This window comes from Arachis stenosperma, chromosome 2 (genome assembly GCF_014773155.1).
Source record: "Arachis stenosperma cultivar V10309 chromosome 2, arast.V10309.gnm1.PFL2, whole genome shotgun sequence".
Classification (NCBI taxonomy): Eukaryota; Viridiplantae; Streptophyta; class Magnoliopsida; order Fabales; family Fabaceae; genus Arachis; species Arachis stenosperma.
The window spans coordinates 33,735,715-33,759,508 of NC_080378.1; the positions used below are offsets into that span (position 1 = coordinate 33,735,715).

Below are 23,794 nucleotides of genomic sequence, written 5' to 3' on the forward strand. Positions count from 1 at the left end.
TTAACATAAAAACTAATGAAAACATCCCTAAAAGTAGTTTGAACTTACTAAAAACTATATAAAAACAATGCCAAAAAGCGTATAAATTATCCGCTCATCACCCAACACCAAACTTAGAGTTTGGATATGGAGTTTGAACACCAAACTTAGAGTTTGGTTGTGGCCTCACAACACCAAACTTAGAGTTGGACTGTGTGGGCTCTTCTTGACTTTGAACTGAGAGAAGCTCTTCATGCTTACTCTCTTTTGTCACAGAGGGATGGCTATGTGCCTTAAACACAAGGTAGTCCCCATTCAATTGAAGGACTAACTCTCCTCTGTTGACATCTATCACAGCTTCTGCTGTGGCTAGGAAAGGTCTTCCTAGGATGATGCATTCATCATCTTCTTTCCTAGTGTCTAGGATTATGAAATCAGCAGGGATGTAAAGGCCTTCAACCTTTACTAACACGTCCTCTACTATTCCATAAGCTTGTCTCAAGGACTTATCTGCCAATTGCAATGAGAACAAGGCAGGTTGTACCTCAATGATCCCTAGCTTCTCCATTACAGAGAGTGGCATAAGATTTATCCCTGACCCTAGATCACATAGAGCTTTTTCGAAGCTCATGGTGCCTATGGTACAAAGTATTAGGAACTTGCCAGGATCTTGTCTCTTTTGAGGTAGAGTTTTCTGAATCCAATCATCTAGTTCACTAATGAGCAAGGGAGGTTCACTTTCCCAAGTCTCATTACCAAACAACTTGGCATTCAGCTTCATGATAGCTCCTAAATATTGAGCAACTTGCTCTCCAATTATATCTTCATCTTCTTCTGAGGAAGAATAGTCTTCAGAGCTCATGAATGGCAGAAGGAGATTCAATGGGATCTCTATGGTCTCTATATGAGCATCAGATTCCTTTGGATCCTTAATAGGAAACTCCTTCTTGTTTGAGGGACGTCCCAGGAGGTCTTCCTCACTGGGATTTTCATCCTCCTCCCCCCTTGTGCATTCGGCCATATTGACTATGTCAATGGCCTTGCACTCTTCTTTTGGATTTTCTTCTGTATTGCTTGGGAGAATACTGGGAGGAGTTTCAATGACTTTCTTACTCAGCTGGCCCACTTGTGCCTCCAGATTTCTAATGGAGGATCTTGTTTCATTCATGAAACTGAAAGTGGCCTTTGACAGATCAGAGACTACATTGGCTAAATTAGAGGTGTTTTGTTCAGAATTCTCTGTCTGTTGCTGAGAAGATGATGGATATGGCTTGCTATTGCCCAGCCTATTACGTCCACCATTGTTAAAGCCTTGTTGCGGCTTTTGTTGATCCTTCCATGAGAAATTTGGATGATTTCTCCATGATGAGTTATAGGTGTTTCCATAAGGTTCACCCATGTAATTAACCTCTGCCATGGCAGGGTTCTCAGGATCATAAGCTTCTTCAGAAGCTGCCTCTCTAGTACTGTTGGACGCATGTTGCAATCCATTCAGATTTTGAGAGGTCATGTTGACCTGTTGAGTCAACACTTTGTTCTGAGCCAATATGGCATTCAGAGTATCAATTTCAAGAACTCCCTTCTTCTGAGGTATCCCATTGCTCATGAAATTCCTCTCAGAAGTGTACATGAACTGGTTATTTACAACCATGTCAATGAGTTCTTGAGCCTCTTCAGGCGTTTTCTTCAGGTGAATAGATCCACCTGCAGAATGGTCCAATGACATTTTCGAAAATTCAGAGAGACCATAATAGAATATATCTAATATGGTCCATTCTGAAAACATGTCAGATGGACATCTTTTGGTCAGCTGCTTATATCTTTCCCAAGTTTCATAGAGGGATTCACCATCTTTTTGTTTGAAGGTTTGAACATCCACTCTTAGCTTGCTCAGCTTTTGAGGAGGAAAGAATTTGTCCAAGAAGGCAGTGACCAGCTTATCCCATGAGTCCAAGCTATCCTTAGGTTGTGAATCCAACCATACTCTAGCTCTGTCTCTTATAGCAAAAGGGAAAAGCATGAGTCTGTAGACTTCAGGATCAACCCCATTCGTCTTTACAGTCTCACAGATCTGCAAGAACTCAGTTAAAAACTGATAAGGATCTTCAGATGGAAGTCCATAAAACTTGCAGTTTTGTTGCATTAATGCAACTAGCTGAGGTTTCAGCTCAAAGTTATTGGCTCCAATGGCAGGAATGGAGATGCTTCTTCCATCAAACTTGGATGTTGGCTTTGTGAAGTCACCAAGCATTCTCCTTGCATTGTTATTATTTTCGGCGGCCATCTCCTTCTCTTGTTCGAATGTTTCTGAAAGGTTACCTTTAGAATAATTAAATTTAGCTTCTCTTAATTTTCTCTTCAGAGTCCTTTCAGGTTCTGGATCAATTTCAACAAGAGTGCCTTTATCCCTGTTCCTGCTCATATGAAAGAGAAAACAAAGAAAAGAAAAAGGAATCCTCTATGTCACAGTATAGAGATTCCTTTATGTTAGTAGAAGAAGAAAGGGGTAGAAGAATGAAGAAGGAGGTTCGGGTTTTTGGATGAAGAGAGGTGAAGAGAAGTGTTAGTAATTAAATAATTAAATAGAATAAGAAGAGAGAGAGAGGAGAAATTTCGAAAATAATTTTGAAAAAGGAGTTAGTAGTTTTCGAAAATTTAGAGATAAAATGTAATTAAAATTAAAATTTGAAACAATTAATTAATTAAAAAGAATTTTTGAAAAGGAGAGAGATATTTTCGAAAATTGAAGAGGGAAAAGTAGTTAGGTGGTTTTGAAAAAGATAAGAAACAAACAAAAAGTTAGTTAGTTGATTGAAAAAGATTTGAAATCAAAATTGAAAAAGATAAGAAGATAGCAAGTTGGATAAGATATTTTGAAATCAAATTTTGAAAAAGATAAAATTTTTGAAAAAGATAAATTAAAAGATAAAAAGATTTAATTCAAAAATTTTAAATTATTACTTCACTAACAAGAAACTACAAGATAAGATTCTAGAACTTAAAGATTGAACCTTTCTTAACAAGAAAGTAACAAACTTCAAATTTTTGAACCAATCACATCAATTATTAGTGAATTTTCGAAAATTAGATGTAAAGATAAGAAAAAGATTTTGAAAATATTTTGAAAAAGATTTTTGAAAAATTCAAAAAATAGAAAAAAAATGAAAAAGATATGATTTTTGAAAAAGATTTTGAAAAGATAAGATTTTTTTTTTTAATTGAAATTTTGACTTGACTTGTAAGAAACAACTAATTTTTAAAAATTTTTGACCAAGTCAATCCCAAAATTTCGAAATTTTTGGAGGGAAATAAGGAAAAGATATATTTTTTTTTTGATTTTTGAATTTTTTTAATTATGAGAGAGAAAAACAACAAAAATACTCAATGCATGAAATTTTTAGATCAAAACAATGAATGCATGCAAGAATGCTATGAATGTCAAGATGAACACCAAGAACACTTTGAAGATCATGATGAACATCAAGAACATAATTTTGAAAAATTTTTGATGAAAAGAAAACATGCAAGACACCAAACTTAGAAATCTTTAATGCATGGACCCTAACAAACAAAAAATGCATATGAAAAACAACAAACAACACAAAACAAGAAATCATCAAGATCAAACAAGAAGACTTATCAAGAACAACTTGAAGATCATGAAGAACACTATGAATGCATGGGATTTTTGAAAAATGCAAGAAAAATTTTAAAAGCATGCAATTGACACCAAACTTTAAAATTAACACAAGACTCAAACAAGAAACACAAAATATTTTTGATTTTTATGATTTTCTAATTTTTTTTGTATTTTTATTATTTTTTTTTCGAAAATAAAGTTTGGAAGAACGAAAAATAAAAAGAAAAATTTTTGAAAAAGTTTTTGAAAAGAAAATTACCTAATCTGAGCAACAAGATGAACCGTCAGTTGTCCATACTCGAACAATCCCCGGCAACGGCGCCAAAAACTTGGTGGACGAAATTGTGATCCATATTCTTTAAGATGTACTCCTTGTAAAATTATGGAATTTAAGAAATTGGCACGAGTGAACACAACTCCGTTCAACTAACCAGCAAGTGTACTGGGTCGTCCAAGTAATAAACCTTACGCGAGTAAGGGTCGATCCCACAGAGATTGTTGGTATGAAGCAAGCTATGGTCACCTTGTAAATCTCAGTTAGGCAGATTAAAATTGTTTATGGTTTCGAAAATAAATAATAAAAAGAAATAATAAAAGGGATAGAATACTTATGCAGATTCATTGGTGGGAATTTCAGATAAGCATATGGAGATACTGTATGGCTCAAGGACGCCTGCTCTCCTACTGCTTCAACTCAATCCTTCTTACTCCTTTCCATGGCAAGCTGTATGTAGGGCATCACCGTTGTCAGTGGCTACATCCCATCCTCTCAGTGAAAATGGTCCTCTGCGGCTGTCACTCGCATGGCTAATCATCTGTCGGTTCTCAATCAGGTTGGAATAGAATCCATTGATTCTTTTGCGCTTGTCATCACGCCCAGCCTTCAGGAGTTTGAAGCTCGTCACAGTCATTCAATCCCAGAATCCTACTCGGAATAACATAGACAAGGTTTAGACTTTCCGGATCCTCATGAATGCCGCCATCTATCTAACTTATACCACGAAGATTCTGTTGGGGAATCTAAGAGATACGCATTCAAGCTCTGTTGCATGTAGAACGGAAGTGGTTGTCAATCACGTGCGTTCATAAGTGAGAATGATAATGAGGGTTATCTAATCATCACATTCATCATGTTCTTGGGTGCGAATGAATATCTTGGAATAAGAATAAGAGAGAATTGAATAAAAGAAAATAGAACTGCATTAATACTTGAGGTACAGCAGAGCTCCACACCCTTAATCTATGGTGTGCAGAAACTCCACCGTTGAAAATACATAAGTGAAAGGTTCAGGCATGGCCGAATGGCCAGCCCCCATGATCTGAGAACTATGCGTCCCAAGATGTCAAATACATTAGTTAAATGTTCTATTTATAATAAACTAGCTCCTAGGGTTTACATGAGTAAGTAATTGATGCATAAATCCACTTCCGGGGCCCACTTGGTGTATGTTTGGGCTGAGCTTGATCAATCCACGAGCTGAGGCTTCTCTTGGAGTTGAACTCCGAGTTATGACGTGTTTTGGGCGTTCAACTCCGGATCATGACGTTTTTCTGGCGTTTAACTCCAGACAGCAGCATGTACTTGGCGTTCAACGCCAAGTTACGTCGTCAATTTCCGAATAAAGTATAGACTATTATATATTGCTGGAAAGCCCTGGATGTCTACTTTCTAACGCCGTTGAGAGCGCGCTATTTGGAGTTCTGTAGCTCCAGAAAATCCATTTTGCGTGCAGGGAGGTTAGATTCCAACAGCATCAGTAGTCCTTTTGTCAGCCTTTTTCAGAGTTTTGCTCAAGTCCCTCAATTTCAGTCAGAAATTACCTGAAATCACAGAAAAACACACAAACTCATAGTAAAGTCCAGAAATGTGAATTTAACATAAAAACTAATGAAAACATCCCTAAAAGTAGCTTAAACTTACTAAAAACTACTTAAAAACAATGCCAAAAAGCATATAAATTATCCGCTCATCAATGAGTATGTCACTGAAGAGCAAGTTGCTAAATACCTTGGAGCAATCATGAAGCTAAATGACAAGTTATTTGGAAATGAGACTTGGGAGGATGAACCCCCTTTGCTCATCAAAGAACTGGATGACTTGTCTAAGCAGAAACTGCCTCAAAAGAGGCAGGACCCTGGGAAGTTTTCCATACCTTGTACCATAGGCACCATGACCTTCAAGAAGGCCTTGTGTGACTTAGGGTCAAGTGTAAACCTCATGCCTCTCTCTGTAATGGAGAAGCTAGGGGTCCTTGAGGTGCAAGCTGCAAGAATCTCATTAGAGATGGCAGACAACTCAAGAAAACAAGCTCATGGACTTGTAGAGGATGTTTTGGTGAAGATTGAAGACCACTACATCCCTGCTGATTTCATAGTCCTAGAGACTGGGAAGTGCATGGATGAATCCATCATCCTTGGCAGACCCTTCCTAGCCACAGCAAAGGCTGTGATTGATGTTGATAGAGGCGAACTGATCATTCAAGTGAATGAAGAATCCTTTGTGTTTAAGGCTCAAGGATATCCCTCTGTCACCATGGAGAGGAAGCATGAAGAGCTTCTCTCAAATCAGAGTCAAACAGAGCCCCCACAGTCAAACTCTAAGTTTGGTGTTGGGAGGCCACAACCAAACTCTAAGTTTGGTGTTGAACCCCCACATTCAAACTCTAAGTTTGGTGTTGGGAGGTTCCCACATTGCTCTGATCATTTGTGAGGCTCCATGAGAGCCATCTGTCAAGCTACTGACCTTAAAGAAGTGCTTGTTGGGAGGCAACCCAATGTTATATGTTATCTATTTTCTTTTGTTATTCTATTTTATTTTGTAGGTTGATGATCATGAAAAGTCACAAAATCAATTGAAAAAGCAAAAACAGAATGAAAAACAGGAAGAAAAATAGCACACCCTGGAGGAAGAACTTACTGGCGTTTAAATGCCAGTAAGAGTAGCAGTTGGGCGTTTAACGCCCAGTCTGACACCATTCTGGGCGTTTAACGCCAGAAAGGGGCACCAGACTGGCGTTAAACGCCAGAAAAGGGCAAGAACCTGGCGTTAAACGCCAGAAATGGGCACCAACCCGGCGTTTAACGCCAGAATTGGCTCAAAACGTGATTTTGCTTGCCATTTGGTGCAGGGATGACTTTTCCTTGACACCTAAGGATCTGTGGACCCCACAGGATCCCCACCAACCCCACCACTCTCTCTTTTCTTCACCCATTCACCAATCACCTCAACACCTCTTTCCCAAAAACCCCTCACCTATCAAATCCCATCTTTCTCTTCACCACTCACCTCCATCCTTCATAAAACCCCACCTACCTCACCATTCAAATTCAAACCACTTTCCCACCCAAACATACCCATAATGGCCGAAACACAAAGCCATTCCCTTCTTCCTCATTCCTTCTTCTTCTACTCTCTTCTTTCTTCTTTTGCTCGAGGACGAGCAAAACTTTTAAGTTTGGTGTGGTAAAAGCATTGCTTTTTGTTTTTCCATAACCATTTATGGCATCCAAGGCCGGAGAAACCTCTAGAAAGAGGAAAGGGAAGGCAAAAGCTTTCACCTCCGAGTCATGGGAGATGGAGAGATTCATCTCAAGGGTGTATCAAGACCACTTCTATGAAGTTGTGGCCTTGAAGAAGGGTCAACTTTGATCAAAGGTTGGACCAAGTCCTCATAAACATTTATGAAGAGGGCGTTCAATGAAAGAGAGATTCAAGAGGGAAGCCGGTTCAACTGAGAAGGCATGACCTCAAGCCCATCACTAAGAAAAGGATGGAGCAAACAAGAGACCCCTCTCATCATGAGATCCCTGAGATGCCTCAAGGGATGCACTTTCCTCCACAAGACTAGTGGGAGCAAATTAACACCTCCCTAGGAGAATTGAGTTCCAACATGGGACAACTAAGGGTGGAGCACCAAGAACATTCCATCCTCCTCCATGAAATTAGAGAAGATCAAAGAATTATGAGAGAGGAGCAACAAAGACAAGGAAGAGACATTGAGGAGCTCAAGCACTCCATAAGACCTTCAAGAGGAAGAACAAGCCGCCATCACTAAGGTGGACCCGTTCTTTAATCTCCTTGTTCTTTATTTTCTTGTTTTTCGAAATTTTCATGCTTATGTTTGTCTATGTTTGTGTCTTATGATCATTAGTGTCTTAGTGTCTATGCCTTAAAGTTATGAATGTCCTATGAATCCATCACCTTTCTTAAATGAAAACTGTTTTTATCACAAAAGAACAAGAAGTACAGGATTTCGAATTCATCTTTAAAACTAGCTTAATTAGTTTGATGTGGTGACAATACTTTTTGTTTTCTGAATGTATGCTTGAACAGTGCATATGTCTTTTGAATTTGTTGTTCATGAATGTTAAAATTGTTGGCTCTTGAGAGAATGATGAAAAAGGAGACATGTTACTGAGGATCTGAAAAATCATAAAAAATGATTCTTGAAGCAAGAAAAAGCAGTGAATACAAAAAAAAAAGGAGAAAAATGAAAAAAATAGGGAAAAAGAGAAAAAGAAAGAAAAAGAAAGAAATAAAGTTGTGATCCAAGGCAAAAAGAGTGTGCTTAAGAACCCTGGACACCTCTAATTGGGGACTTTAGCAAAGCTGAGTCACAATCTGAAAAGGTTCACCCAATTATGTGTCTGTGACATGTATGTATCCGGTGGTAATACTGGAAGACAGAGTGCTTTGGGCCACGGCCAAGACTCAATAAGTAGCTGTGTTCAAGAATCATCATACTTAACTAGGAGAATCAATAACACTATCTGGATTCTGAGTTCCTAAAGAAGCCAATCATTCTGAATTTCAAAGGGTAAAGTGAGATGCCAAAACTGTTCGGAGGCAAAAAGCTACTAGTCCCGCTCATCTAATTTGGAGCTAAGTTTCATTGATAATTTGGAGTCTATAGTATATTCTCTTCTTTTTATCTTATTTGATTTTCAGTTGCTTGAGGACAAGCAACAATTTAAGTTTGGTGTTGTGATGAGCGGATAATTTGTACCCTTTTTGGCATTATTTTTAGTATGTTTTTAGTAGTTTTAGTTAGTTTTTAGTATACTTTTTATTAGTTTTTAGTTAAAATTCACTTTTCTGGACTTTACTATGAGTTTGTGTGTTTTTCTGTGATTTCAGGTATTTTCTGGCTGAAATTGAGGGACCTGAGCAAAAATCTGATTCAGAGACTGAAAAGGACTGCAGATGCTATTAGATTCTGACCTCCCTGCACTCGAAGTGGATTTTCTGGAGATACAGAAGCCCAATTGGCGCGCTCTCAACGGCGTTGGAAAGTAAACATCCTGGGCTTTCCAGCAATATATGATAGTCCATACTTTGCCTAAGATTTGATGGCCCAAATTGGCGTTCAAAGTCACCCTCAGAATTCCTAGCGTTAAACGCCGGAACTGGCACCAAAATGGGAGTTAAACGCCCAAACTAGCATAAAAGCTGGCGTTTAACTCCAAGGAGAGTCTCTACACGAAAATGCTTCATTGCTCAGCCCAAGCACACACCAAGTGGGCCCGGAAGTGGATTTTTATGTCATTTACTCATCTCTGTACACCCTAGGCTACTAGTTTTCTATATATAGGACCTTTTACTATTGTATTTTCATCTTCTGATCTTTGGACATCTAGTTCTTAGATCATTGGGAGGCTGGCCTCACGGCCATGCCTAGACCTTGTTCTTATGTATTTTCAACGGTGGAGTTTCTACACACCATAGATTAAGGTGTGGAGCTCTGCTGTACCTCGAGTATTAATGCAATTACTATTGTTCTTCTATTCAATTCCGCTTGTTCTTTGTCCAAGATATCACTTGTTCTTCAACTTGATGAATGTGATGATCCGTGACACTCATCATCATTCTCACCTATGAACAAGGTGACTGACAACCACTTTTGTTCTACAAGTAACCAAAGCTCTAGTGAATATCTCTTGGATTCTTTAACCGGAGTCTTCGTGGTATAGGCGAGAACTGATGGCGGCATTCAAGAGAATCCGGAAGGTCTAACCTTGTCTGTGGTATTCTGAGTAGGATTCAATGATTGAATGACTGTGACGTGCTTCAAACTCCTAGCAAGCGGGGCGTTAGTGACAGACGCAAAAGAATCACTGGATTCTATTCCGGCCTGACCGAGAACCGACAGCTGATTAGCCATATGCTGTGACAGAGCATAGGAACATTTTCACTGAGAGGATGGGAGGTAGCCACTGACAACGGTGAAACCCTTGCATAAGCTTGCCATGGAAAGGAGTAAGAAGAATTGGATGAAGACAGTAGGAAAGCAGAAAGACGGAAGGGAAGGCATCTTCATACGCTTATCTGAAGTTCCTACCAATGAATTACATAAGTACCTCTATCTTTATCTTTATGCTTTATTCGTATATCACTATACCCATTTGAGTCTGCCTGACTGAGATTTACAAGGTGACCATAGCTTGCTTCATACCAACAATCTCCGTGGGATCGACCCTTACTCGCGTAAGGTATTACTTGGACGACCCAGTGCACTTGCTTGCTGGTTAGTTGTGCAAAGTTGTGTAGTGATCACAATTTTGCGCACCACCAGTCCAACTAAGAAGACTGGACCTCAAGCCTGTAGCTAGAGGATGGTTGGAGTTCATTCAACGCTCCATCATTCCCACTAGCAACCGATCTGAAGTTACTGTGGATCGGGCCATCATGATTCATAGCATCATGATTGGAGAGGAAGTAGAAGTTCATGAGGTCATCTCCAATGAAATCTACAAAATAGCCGACAAGCCCTCACCCATGGCAAGGCTAGCTTTTCCTCACCTTATTTGCCATCTATGTTACTCAGCTGGAGTTATCATAGAAGGAGACATCTCCATTGAAGAGGATAAGCCCATCACCAAGAAGAGGATGGAGCAAGCAAGAGAGACCCTTCACGGTTCTCAAGAGATGCATGAGGAAGCTCATCATCAAGAAATCCCTGAGATGCCTCAAGGGATGCACTTTCCTCCCAACAACTATTGGGAACAACTCAACACTTCCTTAGAAGATTTGAGCCACAATGTTGAACAACTAAGGGTGGAATATCATGAGCACTCCATCATTCTCCATGAAATAAGAGAAGATCAAAGAGCAATGAGGGAGGAGCAACAAAGGCAAGGAAGGGACATAGAAGAGCTTAAGAACATCATTGGTCCTTCAAGAAGAAGACGCCACTAAAGGTGGATTCATTCCTTGTTCTTTATTTCTTTCTGTTTTCGGTTTTTAATGTTGTGTTTATCTATGTTTTGTGTCTTTACTTCATGATCATTAGTATGTAATCATGCCTTAAAGCTATGAATAAAATCCATTAATCCTTCACCTCTCTTAAATGAAAAATGTTTTAATTCAAAAGAACAAGAAGTACATGAATTTCGAATTTATCCTTGAATTTAGTTTAATTATGTTGATGTGGTGACAATACTTTTTGTTTTCTGAATGAATGCTTGAACAGTGCATATGTCTTTTGATCTTGTTGTTTATGAATGTTAAAATTGTTGGCTCTTGAAAGAATGATGAACAAAGAGAAATGTTATTGATGATCTAAAAAATCATGAAATTGATTCTTGAAGCAAGAAAAAGCAGTGAATAGCAAAAGCTCGCGAAAAAAAAATGGCGAAATATATATATATATATATATATAAAGAAAAAGAAAAAGCCAATAGCCCTTAAAACCAAAAGGCAAGGGTAAAAAGGATCCAAGGCTTTGAGCATCAATGGATAGGAGGGCCCAAGGAAATTAAATCCAGGCCTAAGCGGCTAAATCAAGCTGTCCCTAACCATGTGCTTGTGTTATGAAGGTCCAAGTAAAAAGCTTGAGACTAAGTGGTTAAAGTCGTGATCCAAAGCAAAAAGAGTGTGCTTAAGAGCTCTGGACACCTCTAACTGGGGACTCTAGCAAAGCTGAGTCACAATCTGAAAAGGTTCACCCAGTCATGTGTCTGTGGCATTTATGTATCCAGTGGTAATACTGGAAAACAAAGTGCTTAGGGCCACGGCCAAGACTCATAAGTAGTTGTGTTCAAGAATCAACATGCTTAACTAGGAAAGTCAATAACACTATCCAAAATTCTAAGTTCCTAGAGAAGCCAATCATTCAGAAACTTCAAAGGAAAAAGTGAGATGCCAAAACTGTTCAGAAGCAAAAAGCTACAAGTCCCGCTCATCTGGTTATAATTAATATTCATTGATATTTTGGAATTTATAGTATATTCTCTTCTTTTTATCCTAATTGATTTTCAGTTGCTTGGGGACAAGCAACAATTTAAGTTTGGTGTTGTGATGAGCGGATAATTTATATGCTTTTTGGCATTGTTTTTAGTAAGTTCAAGCTACTTTTAGGGATGTTTTCATTAGTTTTTATGTTAAATTCACATTTCTGGACTTTACTATGAGTTTGTGTGTTTTTCTGTGATTTCAGGTAATTTCTGGCTGAAATTGAGGGACTTGAGCAAAACTCTGAAAAAGGCTGACTAAAGGACTGTTGATGCTGTTGGAATCTGACCTCCCTGCACTCGAAATGGATTTTCTGAAGCTACAGAACTCTAAGTGGCGCGCTCTCAACGGCGTTGGAACATAGACATCCAGAGCTTTCCAGCAATATATAATAGTCCATACTTTATTCGGGAATTGACGACGTAACTTGGCGTTGAACGTCAAGTACATGCTGCTGTCTGGAGTTAAACGCCAGAAAAACGTCATGATCCGGAGTTGAACGCCCAAAACACGTCATAACTTGGAGTTCAACTCCAAGAGAAGCCTCAGCTCGTGGATAGATCAAGCTCAGCCCAAGCATACACCAAGTGGGCCCCGGAAGAGGATTTATGCATCAATTACTTACTCATGTAAACCCTAGGAGCTAGTTTATTATAAATAGAACATTTAACTATTGTATTAGATGTCTTTGACCATTCGGTCTTTTGACCACGTTTCTTCTTTGGGCTCAGTTTTGTTTTATTCCTCATCTTAGGAGGCCATTGAGCACGTTTTAGGGGGCTGGCCATTCGGCCATGCCTGAACCTTTCACTTATGTATTTTCAACGGTGGAGTTTCTGCACACCATAGATTAAGGGTGTTGAGCTCTGCTGTACCTCAAGTTTCAATACAATTACTATTACTTTTTATTCAATTCTCTTTTATTCTTATTCCAAGATATACGTTGCACAACACTTTGATGAATGTGATGATCCGTGACACTCATCATCATTCTCACATATGAACGCGCGTGATTGACAACCACTTCCGTTCTACCTTAGGCCGGGCGCATATCTCTTAGATTCCCCAACAGAATCTTCGTGGTATAAGCTAGATAGATGGCGGCATTCATGGGGATCCGGAAAGTCTAACCTTGTCTGTGGTATTCCGAGTAGGATCCTGGGAATCCGAAAAGTCTAACCTTGTCTGTGGTATTCCGAGTAGGATTCCGGTATTGAATGACTGTGACGAGCTTCAAACTCCTGAAGGCTGGGCGTTAGTGACAGACGCAAAAGAATCAATGGATTCTACTCCAACCTGATTGAGAACCGACACATGATTAGCCGTGCTGTGAAAGAGCATTTGGACCATTTTCACTGAGAGGATGGGATGTAGCTATCAACCAAGGGTGATGCCTCCAGACGATTAGCCGTGCAGTGACAGCGCATAGGACCATTTTCCCGAGAGGATTGAAAGTAGCCATTGATGATGGTGATGCCCTACATACAACTTGCCATGGAAAGGAGTAAGAAGGATTGGATGAAAGTAATGAGAAAGTAGAGATTCAAGAGGAGCACATCATCTCCATGCACTTATCTGAAACTCCCACTATTGATTTACATGAGTAATTCTATCCCTTTTTATCTTATATTTTATTATTAATTTTCGAAGCTCATAACCATTTAATCTGCCTAACTGAGATTTACAAGGTGACCATAGCTTGCTTCATACCAACAATCTCTGTGGGATCGACCCTTACTCACGTAAGGTTTATTACTTGGACGACCCAGTACACTTGCTGGTTAGTTGAACGGAGTTGTGAATTCAAATAGAGCCAATTATTAAATTTTATACAAGTACAAAGAGCATGGATCACAATTTTGTCCACCAGTATTGATTTGTGGTTTATGCATTTAAATTGTGAAATTGGGCCGGAGGTCGTGAATCTTGGGCCGGAGGCCGGAAAGAGGTAAGGAAAGTAAGTTGATGTGTGCATTGTATGATGACACAAGTGATTGGATGAATCTCAGATAATGAATATATGAATGATTGGGTTGGTTATTGAATAATAAGGTTTGAGGAGTTGAAGTGTGGAATTTGGTAACTTTGGGTGAAATTATATAGATGAGGTATGTTTGGTTTTGATTGAGATATATTATGTGGTCATATATGTGATTATGATTATTGATGCTTTGATGGTATGATGATGCATGAGAGGTATGTATGTTGTGATATATGCTTGAGGAATGATTAAGATTGATTTGTGGGTGAAACCATGTGATAGTGAGTATGATATTGATTATGTATAATGATGATTGATTGGAAATAGTATTGTTGGAAATTGGGATGAGGAAGGATGTATGACATGTTAATGTGTTTGTAATTTAGCCATTTGTTTGAAATGGATAAAAATGGTTATATGGCAATTTTGTGAATTGTGATATGGTGTTAGTGCATGAGTTGAGGAGGCTTGATGTTGATTTTGGTATATTTTGATTGATTTCAAAAAGGGTCAAAATTGGCATGCTTTGGTTGATTTTGAAAAGGGTTGAAAATAGCTTGTTTTGTAAACGGCACTTTGTGGTTTTGTATGAAAATATGGTTTTTGGGTATACTTTGATGGAACATAACTTGGACTCTGCATCCTCGTTTTGTGCCAAACTCGTTTAGAAATAAAATTGGATCCGGGATGTCTATGCCGTTTGAAGAACGGGAGGAAAATAATTTAAAATGAGAAAGTTATTTCTGTCGGAAGATTAGGGTTGAATCTGTGAATTCTGAAGCTTTTAACTTTGAAAATTTTTAGCAGAATGACCCTTCGAGCGTAGGCACACTTGGTGCGTACGCGTCGTTCTTCGAGAAGGCACCATCCACGGGTGCGTGTAGTGTGCGCGGGCGTGTCGATGCGCTGCACCAAAGGCCCAGCTATTCTCTCGATAGTTGTACCAGAATTGTGCCAATTTTGTGCTTGGGGCGCAAAATGCACCCACACGTACGCGTGGGCGACGCATACGTGTCGATGAACATTGTGGCCATCCACACATGCGCGTGGAGGACGCGTACGCGTGGCCCTATTTTCATGCCAAAGTTGATTTTTGAGTTTTAAAAGCCAAATCTCATACTTCTAAGCCTCCGATCTCACCCCTTATGTATTAAATCATTATGATATGCCTAGCAATGAGAAAGGAGCTAGGGGATGTGGTAACTTGAGAATGAAGCAAGGGGAAAAGTTATGATCAATGATGATCAAAGATGATTATATGAGATATGGAGGGTGACGGTGAAAGTACCGTGTATGCCATGAGCCGAAGGGCTATATTTATTGATAAATGGCTGGTTCTTGATTGAACCATAAGCCAGATGGCTGAATTATTGCCGGGTTACGGCAAAACAATTATTGATTATGGCTGAGTATAAATGCATATATGATTAATGAATGAATGTGTTAAATGGATAATAATGGAAAATGTTAAAATGTGATGTGTGACCCCGGGTAGTAGGCAGTGGCATTGTCCACTTGCTCCAAGTATGAGACGGGAAGGGATGTTTATGGTAAATGAGTTTAATTATGGAGTTTTGAATGAATGTATTTGTGATACCTGGGAAGTAGTAAGGGTGGTGGTTCATCTCGCTTGCTCCAGGTTAATGTTTGAGATTTCATAACAATGATGATTAATTTTAAACTGAACGAATGTATGTTTTGAGATCCTGGGCAGTAACAAGGGTTGTGGTTCGTCCCACTTGCCCCAGGTCAGAGATTGTGACGCCTGGGTAGTAGCGGCAGTAGTGGTGAATCCACTCACTCCAGGTTGAGCTTTTAAACACCCGCCTGGGTAGTAACCGCAGTACTGGTTATTCCACTGGCTCTGGGTTGAGCGGGTAGTAGCAAGGGGGTTGTAGCTCAAACCTACTTGCTTCGCAAGGGGTGTTTCTGTCCAATGGTTAGCTACTAGGACATGTCGGGTTGGCTATATAACTGACAGATGATATCATCAGCCATAGGGCAGGCATACATCATTTTCATATGTTTGAATTATTTGTGTTTGCCTATATGTTTTGGATTTCTACATCATATATGCTATGTTACCTGATTATGTGCTACTTGTTCTACTTGTACCTTATTTGTGTATTACTTGCCTGTATTGCTTGTGTTTGTACAACTGAGAGGCCCTTCATGCTGGTGTCGGTAGATGTTGAGGGCTGTTCTTGACGAGATAATTTGAGCTCCATGGATAAACACAGTGATGTGGTTTCACTAGCTCCAGGTGAGGGTATGATGTATTGATACAGAATTGCTGAGGTAGAACAAATGGTGATGGTTTTTCTTATGATTATGAGTCTGATTCGTGGAAGAGTTAGCGAGTTGGGAAACATGTGAAACATGAATTAGATTTAGCACTCCCTTATGACAGTTGTCTATTCATGGATTAACGAAAACCTATAATGGATAATTGGTGAAGAAGTTTAGGATGCTTAGTGAGTTTTTATTGTAGTGCATTCTGTTTATTTGGCACTTTTACCGTACTCGGAACCTATGGGCCCGGTGTTCTCATTCCGTATATATCTCTTGTTTTTCAAATATAGGTCTAGATGCTCAGAAGTGAGTTGTGGGTCGTCTGAGAGACGGCGAAGATCCTTATTTTCTCTACTTTGTGTTTTGCTTAGAATCTCTCCACCTTTGTTTTGAAAAGATTATATTATGTATTGAACTCTTTTGAACTTGCCTATAGAGGCTCTCATGTTTCTTTTGGGAGAGATGAGGATATACTGTTGTCAACTACTTTCATATTGTACCCTAGCCGGCCTAAACTTCGCGGGTCATGACTAGCGGCTATTCACTTAGGTTATATATATCTATCTGTTATCTATCTCTTAATCTCCTTTATGCCTTGTCCGTATATCGCTTTCGGCTTCACGGTTTATCTTTTTATTGTCGAAATGTGAGTGATACGTCTTCGCGATTTTATTTATACTCTTTTTAGGCTTCTCGATTAATACTACTTCTGAAATTACCTATATTTATATATTAAAAATCCACCTGAGAGTCGTACCACCATAGTATCATTGACCTATGACTCGAGCATAAGGATTTGAATATTAGGGTGTTACATTATGGTATCAGAGCAGTTCGTCCTCGTGAGCCTGAGGGATGGAACTTCTTATGCTTCAATGCATACTCTGAGTCTGTGATTGTGCTAGTTAGGGTATTTAATCGATATATCTAGCATGAAGTCCATGAGTGTATCTTTGGTACTTTGAAGCACTATACTTCCGATATTGAGACTGATCAACTTGATATCGATTGTTTGGTGTGTATAGGAACCAGATGGCACCTCGTGGATCCGGTTGGGGACGTGATAGAGATCGTACTAGTACGCAGGAACCGAAAATCAACTCGAATAACCCGGTAAACCTTATAGCGGCGTTGGAGAATATGGCTGCTGCTTTGTAGGCCACTGCGGAGGCTCTTGGGCAACAGACAAACAATAATGGCAATGGCAGAAGGGAAGCTCAAGGCCCGATGACATTAGGAACTTTCTTAAAGGTTAATCCACCTAAGTTCAAGGGAACCACCAATCCGACTGAAGCAGATACCTGGTTTCAGGCTATGGAGCGAGCACTGCAAGTGCAGTTGGTACCCGAGGAGCAGTGTGTTGAATTTGCTACCTATCTACTTACTGGGGAAGCATTGCATTGGTGGCAAGGGGCCCGACACTTCCTATAGCAGGGGGATGATCCTATCACTTGGGATGCCTTCCAGGTGGAATTCTATAAGAAGTACTTTTCAAATTCCGCCAGGACAGCCAAGGAATTGGAGTTATTGCAGCTGAAGCAAGGTGCTATGTTCGTATCTGAGTATACAGACAAATTTGAGAAATTATTCAGGTTTTCTCGCATGTGTCAGGGAGCTCCGGGAGACTTTGAGGAATGGAAATGCATTAAGTATGGAGGAGAACTCCGGAGCGACATCTTAAGTTCAGTAGGACCAATGGAGATCTGAACATTTTTAGAGTTGGTGAATAAGAGCAAACTTACTGAAGAGTGTGTGAAAAAGAGGGTTACAGAGAAAGGAAGTCATAGAGAGCATAACCAAGGAATCGCACCAAGGGGCCGAGAGTTTAAGGAGAGAGGATACATACAACACTTTCCCCAAGGACGGAATAACTTTACGACGAGTGAGGAGTCCTAAAGAAACGGTAAGGAAAAATGGGCAGCGGCTGCTTCTGATGTTTCGAGCTGTCAGAGATGTGGAAGTCATCACCCAAATAGGCCGTGCCGATTTGGGTTAGGTGTATGTTAGAAGTGCGGGTTACCAGGGCATGGATCAAGAAATTTCCAACAAGGAGAGAGTCAGGATGCGGGCCGATTGAGACAGTAAAATTGAGGTAATTGCAATAATCAAGCTTAAAGGACAGTGTGTGATTTTATAATACTGCCTGTATAGTAAAACTGGGAATGTCGAGCTTAATATTAGACTGAGAAGCAAACCGGATGATCCGAGTAAGGATTTGCCTTAATACAAATGGATAAATGCCTATGATGTAAACGATTTTCTGTTGAGAATGATGTGTTGTGTTTGTTATGTAGTTGGTTGATTTCTGGATTTTTGGTGAAACGGATTGAACCTGTGACTTTTAGTTCCTTTGATTTAAATAGATAAGGAATGGTCCTAAATGATGGATTTGGAAACATTGATTTGAAATGCCAGTCATGCTAAGTTGTGGTTGAGTACTTGAGGAAGTAAGTGATAGAGCTAGTACTAGACGAGAGATCAGAATAAAGCAGCAGAAACTTGCGGAAGCAGTAACACAGGATAGCTACGAATAGGAGCTGTAAAGTTTACTATAATATCTTAAGTTTGAATACTAGAAGGGTTAAGCGGGTTATTGCAAGTAATGATCCCCAAATAGTTGGAATTGATTGCGACTGCGAGCTTTGATGGTTCTAAAGCGGATGAGAAAATTATCATTGATGCGTAATTCGATTTAGATAATGAGAGAGTGCAGGTTGTCGTGTTTGAGAGATGAGTACTATGATGTTTGATCATAGTGACCTTGGATTTAGATTGAGATTTATAATGATTAGTTTTGAGAGACGAACGTGAAAACCATTAAATTGAATTGCTGATATGGTACTGAGATTGGTTTGAGGGAACCCGTGACGGGTGGTAAACTCCAGTTTTTAGGAGAGGTGCTGTCAATTTTTTCCCAAGAATTTGAAAGAGTGTTGGTTACAGTTTTGAGAAGGACCTTTGATTTGAATAACTTTAACAAAAGAGGTGTGTTTCAAATGCTTTTATAGATTATTAAAAGAAAGCCAGATTCTTATGATTTTGTTAGCTTGTTATTCCAAACTCATTTGTTTTCTAGAAATGAAAGGGGTTTTTGATTGATGAGTCAGAGACTTTATAACAGCAAGTCATATAGAAATTTGAGGGATTGAGAATAAGAAAGTAAGTTTGGAGGTTATGCTTGGAGTTGAACTGTGATTAGAGGAATTGGCTTGGCAAAGAGAGAGGATAGTGATGGAGTATGATTAAGGTGTGGTGATGATCTTTGATTGATTATAGTGATGTGGGATGATGGCAATATTATTGATGACATGATTTGAGATTTAATAGGGTGAGAGTTGATGAGGCGATAAAAGTAAGGAACGAGGCTGTTGGTCGGCGTTGAACGAATGACCGAGACCCTTGGAGATAGAGAAATCAGAGCGCGGCAACGGAAGCACGTAGAGTAAAAGGACGTTGTAACTGTTATGCGTTGGATATAAAGGCAGACTACACTCGCGTACTCGCAGTGATGGATGGAATTTTCGAGGGCGAAAAATTTCTATTAGGGGGTAGAATGTAATACCCGACCTAACCGAAATTAATTAAATAATAAGTTAAATAGGAGCGAATATGGTTGAAAGATTTGGCAATTGGAATTTGATGATTTAAATATGATATTTGGATTCAGTGAATTTTTCCGAGTCGAAAAACATAGTTTTTGGCGTAAAAGCGCACAGTGAAATTTTGACCGGCAGTACCGGTTGAGACCTGTCTGGTACTGCAACTGAGAAAATTGATTATGAGTAAATAAGATTAAGAAATGAGGAATTATAATTAGGGGAGGTAGAAATATTTAAAGTGTGATTTAGAGCGCAAATCTTAAAGGTTTTGGCCCAAAATTGGGCCAACGGACAAAAATAAGTGAACCGGGCCTAAGTGGGCCCAAGACCCAACATATATAAATATTAGTTATAAGCATTTCAGCTCATTTTGCCCTAAAGAAGGGGTGTTGGGCGCTGAATTGAGAAGAGAGAATAGAGAAGAGAGAGAGAAAACATAACTCTCTTTGATCTTCAAACCACCATAACTTGAGCTACGGAGCTCCGATTGACGAGTCGTTTGCGGCCACGTGTCACTCTTCTCATCTTCTACAATTCTATCTAAGTTTGGTGGTGAGTATTCCATTCATCTCTGTCCAATTTTCGAAATTCCCCACTGTTACACGTTTTTGGGTAGTTAGTGTTAAAATCTTGTGATTTTGGATATTTAGGGATATTCCAACATGGATTCTAAGTGGGTTCTACCCCTACTTCATATGGGCTGAGGTAAGAAGTGCTCAAACCCTTGTGATTTGTCATTTTTATGAGCCCTAGGTTGATGTATGTATGTGAAATTGGTTATGTTAGTGTATCTGGTGATTTTGATGCACAATTGGGAGGTTGGTATTGCTTGTAGAGCTTTGGTGAGGCTTGGAGCTAAGGGTTGGTGGAGACTTTCATAGAAGAGGCTCAATTGGTTTGGCTACAAGAGGTACGGTTTAAGTTTCATTTAAGTACCGTGTGGTGTGATGAGAATTCCTAGGCTAGATGCCCCTAGGATTAAGTTTGGATTGTGTAAATGGTTGGTGCTAATATGCATAGTTGGTACGTAATGTGAATTAATGGTTGGGTTGAGAATTGTGTGGCCTTGTATGCTTGGTGTATTGAGAATTTGATGTATTGGGTAATGAGTATTGATTTGTGGTTTATGCATTCAAATTGTGAAATTTGGCCGGAGGCCGTGAATCTTGGGCCGGAGGCCGAAAAGAGGTAAGGAAGATAAGTTGATATGTGCATTGTATGATGACACAAGTGATTGGATGAATCTCAGATAATGAATATATGAATGATTGGGTTGGTTATTGAATAATAAGGTTTGAGGAGTTGAATTGTGGAATTTGGTAACTTTGGGTGAAATTATATAGATGAGGTATGTTTGGTTTTGGTTGAGATATATTATGTGGTCATATATGTGATTATGATTATTGATGCCTTGATGGTATGATGATGCATGAGAGATATGTATGTTGTGATATATGCTTGAGGAATGATTAAGGTTGATTTGTGGGTGAAACCATGTGATAGTGAGTATGATATTGATTATGTATAATGATGATTGATTGGAAATAGTATTGTTGGAAATTGGGATGAGGAAGGATGTATGACATGTTAATGTGTTTGTAATTTAGCCATTTATTTGAAATGGGTAAAAATGGTTATATGGCGGTTTTGTGAATTGTGGTAAGGTGTTAATGCATGAGTTGAGGACGTTTGATGTTGATTTTGGTATATTTTGATTGATTTCAAAAAGGGTCAAAATTGGCATGCTTTGGTTGATTTTGAAAAGGGTTGAAAATGGCATGTTTTGTAAATGGCGCTTTGTGGTTTTGTATAAAAATATAGTTTTTGGGCATACTTTGACAGAACATAACTTGGACTCTGGATCCCCGTTTTGTGCCAAACTCGTTTAGAAATAAAATTGGATCCGTGATGTCCATGCCGTTTAAAGAACGGGCAGAAAAAGATTTAAAATGAGAAAGTTATGTCTGTTGGAAGATTGAGGGTTGAATTTGTAAATTCTGCAGCTTTTAACTTAGAAAATTTTTAGCAGAATGACCCTCCGAGCGTAGGCGCACTTGGCGCGTACGCGTTGTTCTTCGAGAAGGCACCATCCACGCGTGCGTGTAGTGTGCGCGGGCGCATCGATGCGCTGCACCAAAGGCCCAGCTATTTTCCCGAGAGTTGTGCCAGAATTGTGCCAATTGTGCTTGGGGCGCAAAATGCACCCACACGTATGCGTGGCTGACACGTGCGCATCGTTTGGCTATTTTTCAATCCACACGTACGCATGGGCGACGCATACGCGTCATGAACATTGGGGCCATCCACGCGTACGCGTGGAGGACGCGTATGCGTGGCCCTGTTTTCATGCCAAAGTTGATTTTTGAGTTTTAAAGCCAAATCTCATACTTCTAAGCCTCCGATCTCACCCCTTATGTATTAAATCATTATGATATGCCTAGCAATGAGAAAGGAGCTAGGGGAGGTGGTAACTTGCGAATGAAGAAAGGGGAAAAAATATGATCAATGATGATCAAAGATGATTATATGAGATATGGAGGGTAACGGTGGAAGTACCGTGTCTGCCATGAGCTGAAGGGCTATATTTATTGATAAATGGCTGGTTTTTGATTGAACCATAAGCCGGATGGCTGAGTTATTGCCGGGTTACGGCAAAGCCATTATTGATTATGGCTGAGTATAAATGCATATATGATTAATGAATGAATGTGTTAAATGGATAATAATGGAAAATGTTGAAAAGTGATGTATGTGTGACCCCGGGTAGTAGGCAGTGGCGTTGTCCACTTGCTCCGGGTATGAGACGGGAAGGGATATTTATGATAAATGAGTTTAATTATAGAGTTTTGAATGAATGTATTTGTGATACCTAGGTAGTAGTAAGGGTGGTGGTTCATCCCGCTTGCTCCAGGTTAATGTTTGAGATTTCATAACAATGATAATTGCTTTTAAACTGAACAAATGTATGTTTTGAGATCCTGGGCAGTAGCAAGGATTTTGGATTGTCCCACTTGCTCCAGGTTAGAGATTGTGATGCCTGGGTAGTAGCGGCAGTAATGGTGAATCCACTCGCTCCAGGTTGAGCTTTTAAACACCCGCATGGGTAGTAGCCGTAGTAGTGGTTATTCCATTGGCTCTGGGTTGAGCAGGTATTACTAAGAGAAGCCAAAGCACAACTTTCTTTAGAGGACCTAACCGAATTCTTCAAGGAAGAAGAACACATAGCAGCCGAAAACAACAACAATGCCAACAATGCAAGGAAGGTGCTGGGTGACTTTACTGCACCTACTCCTGATTTCTATGGGAGAAGCATCTCTATCCCTGCCATTGGAGCAAACAACTTTGAGCTTAAGCCTCAATTAGTTTCTCTAATGCAACAGAATTGCAAGTTCCATGGACTTCCAATGGAAGATCCTCATCAGTTTTTAGCTGAATTCTTGCAAATCTGTGACACAGTCAAGACTAATGGGGTTAACCCTGAGGTCTATAGACTGATGCTATTCCCTTTTGCTGTAAGAGACAGAGCTAGAATATGGTTGGATTCTCAACCTAAGGAAAGCCTGGACTCTTGGGAAAAGCTAGTCAATGCCTTCTTGGCAAAGTTCTTCCCACCACAAAGATGGAGTAAGCTTAGAGTGGAAGTCCAAACCTTCAGACAGAAGGATGGAGAATCCCTCTATGAAGCTTGGGAAAGATACAAACAATTAATCAGAAGATGTCCCTCAGACATGCTTTCTGAATGGAGCATCATAGGTATTTTCTATGATGGTCTCTCTGAACTATCCAAGATGTCTCTGGATAGCTCTGCTGGAGGATCTCTTCATCTGAAGAAGACGCCTGCAGAAGCTCAAGAATTGATTGAAATGGTTGCAAATAACCAATTCATGTACACTTCTGAAAGGAATCCTCTGAACAATGGGACTAGTCAGAAGAAAGGAGTTCTTGAGATTGATACTCTGAATGCCATTTTGGCTCAGAACAAGATATTGACTCAACAAGTCAATTTGATTTCTCAAAGTCTGTCTGGAATGCATAATGCACCAAGCAGTACTAAGGAGGCTTCATCTGAGGAA

At 39.6% G+C, this 23,794-nt stretch overlaps 1 non-coding gene across 1 annotated transcript; it reads right to left on the minus strand.

Moving 5' to 3' along the window:
• Positions 1–23,347: 23,347 nt before the first annotated feature.
• Positions 23,348–23,455, minus strand: LOC130964403 (small nucleolar RNA R71). Its single transcript, XR_009080499.1, has one exon. It is a non-coding gene; the product is annotated as a small nucleolar RNA R71 (small nucleolar RNA).
• Positions 23,456–23,794: the final 339 nt, after the last annotated feature.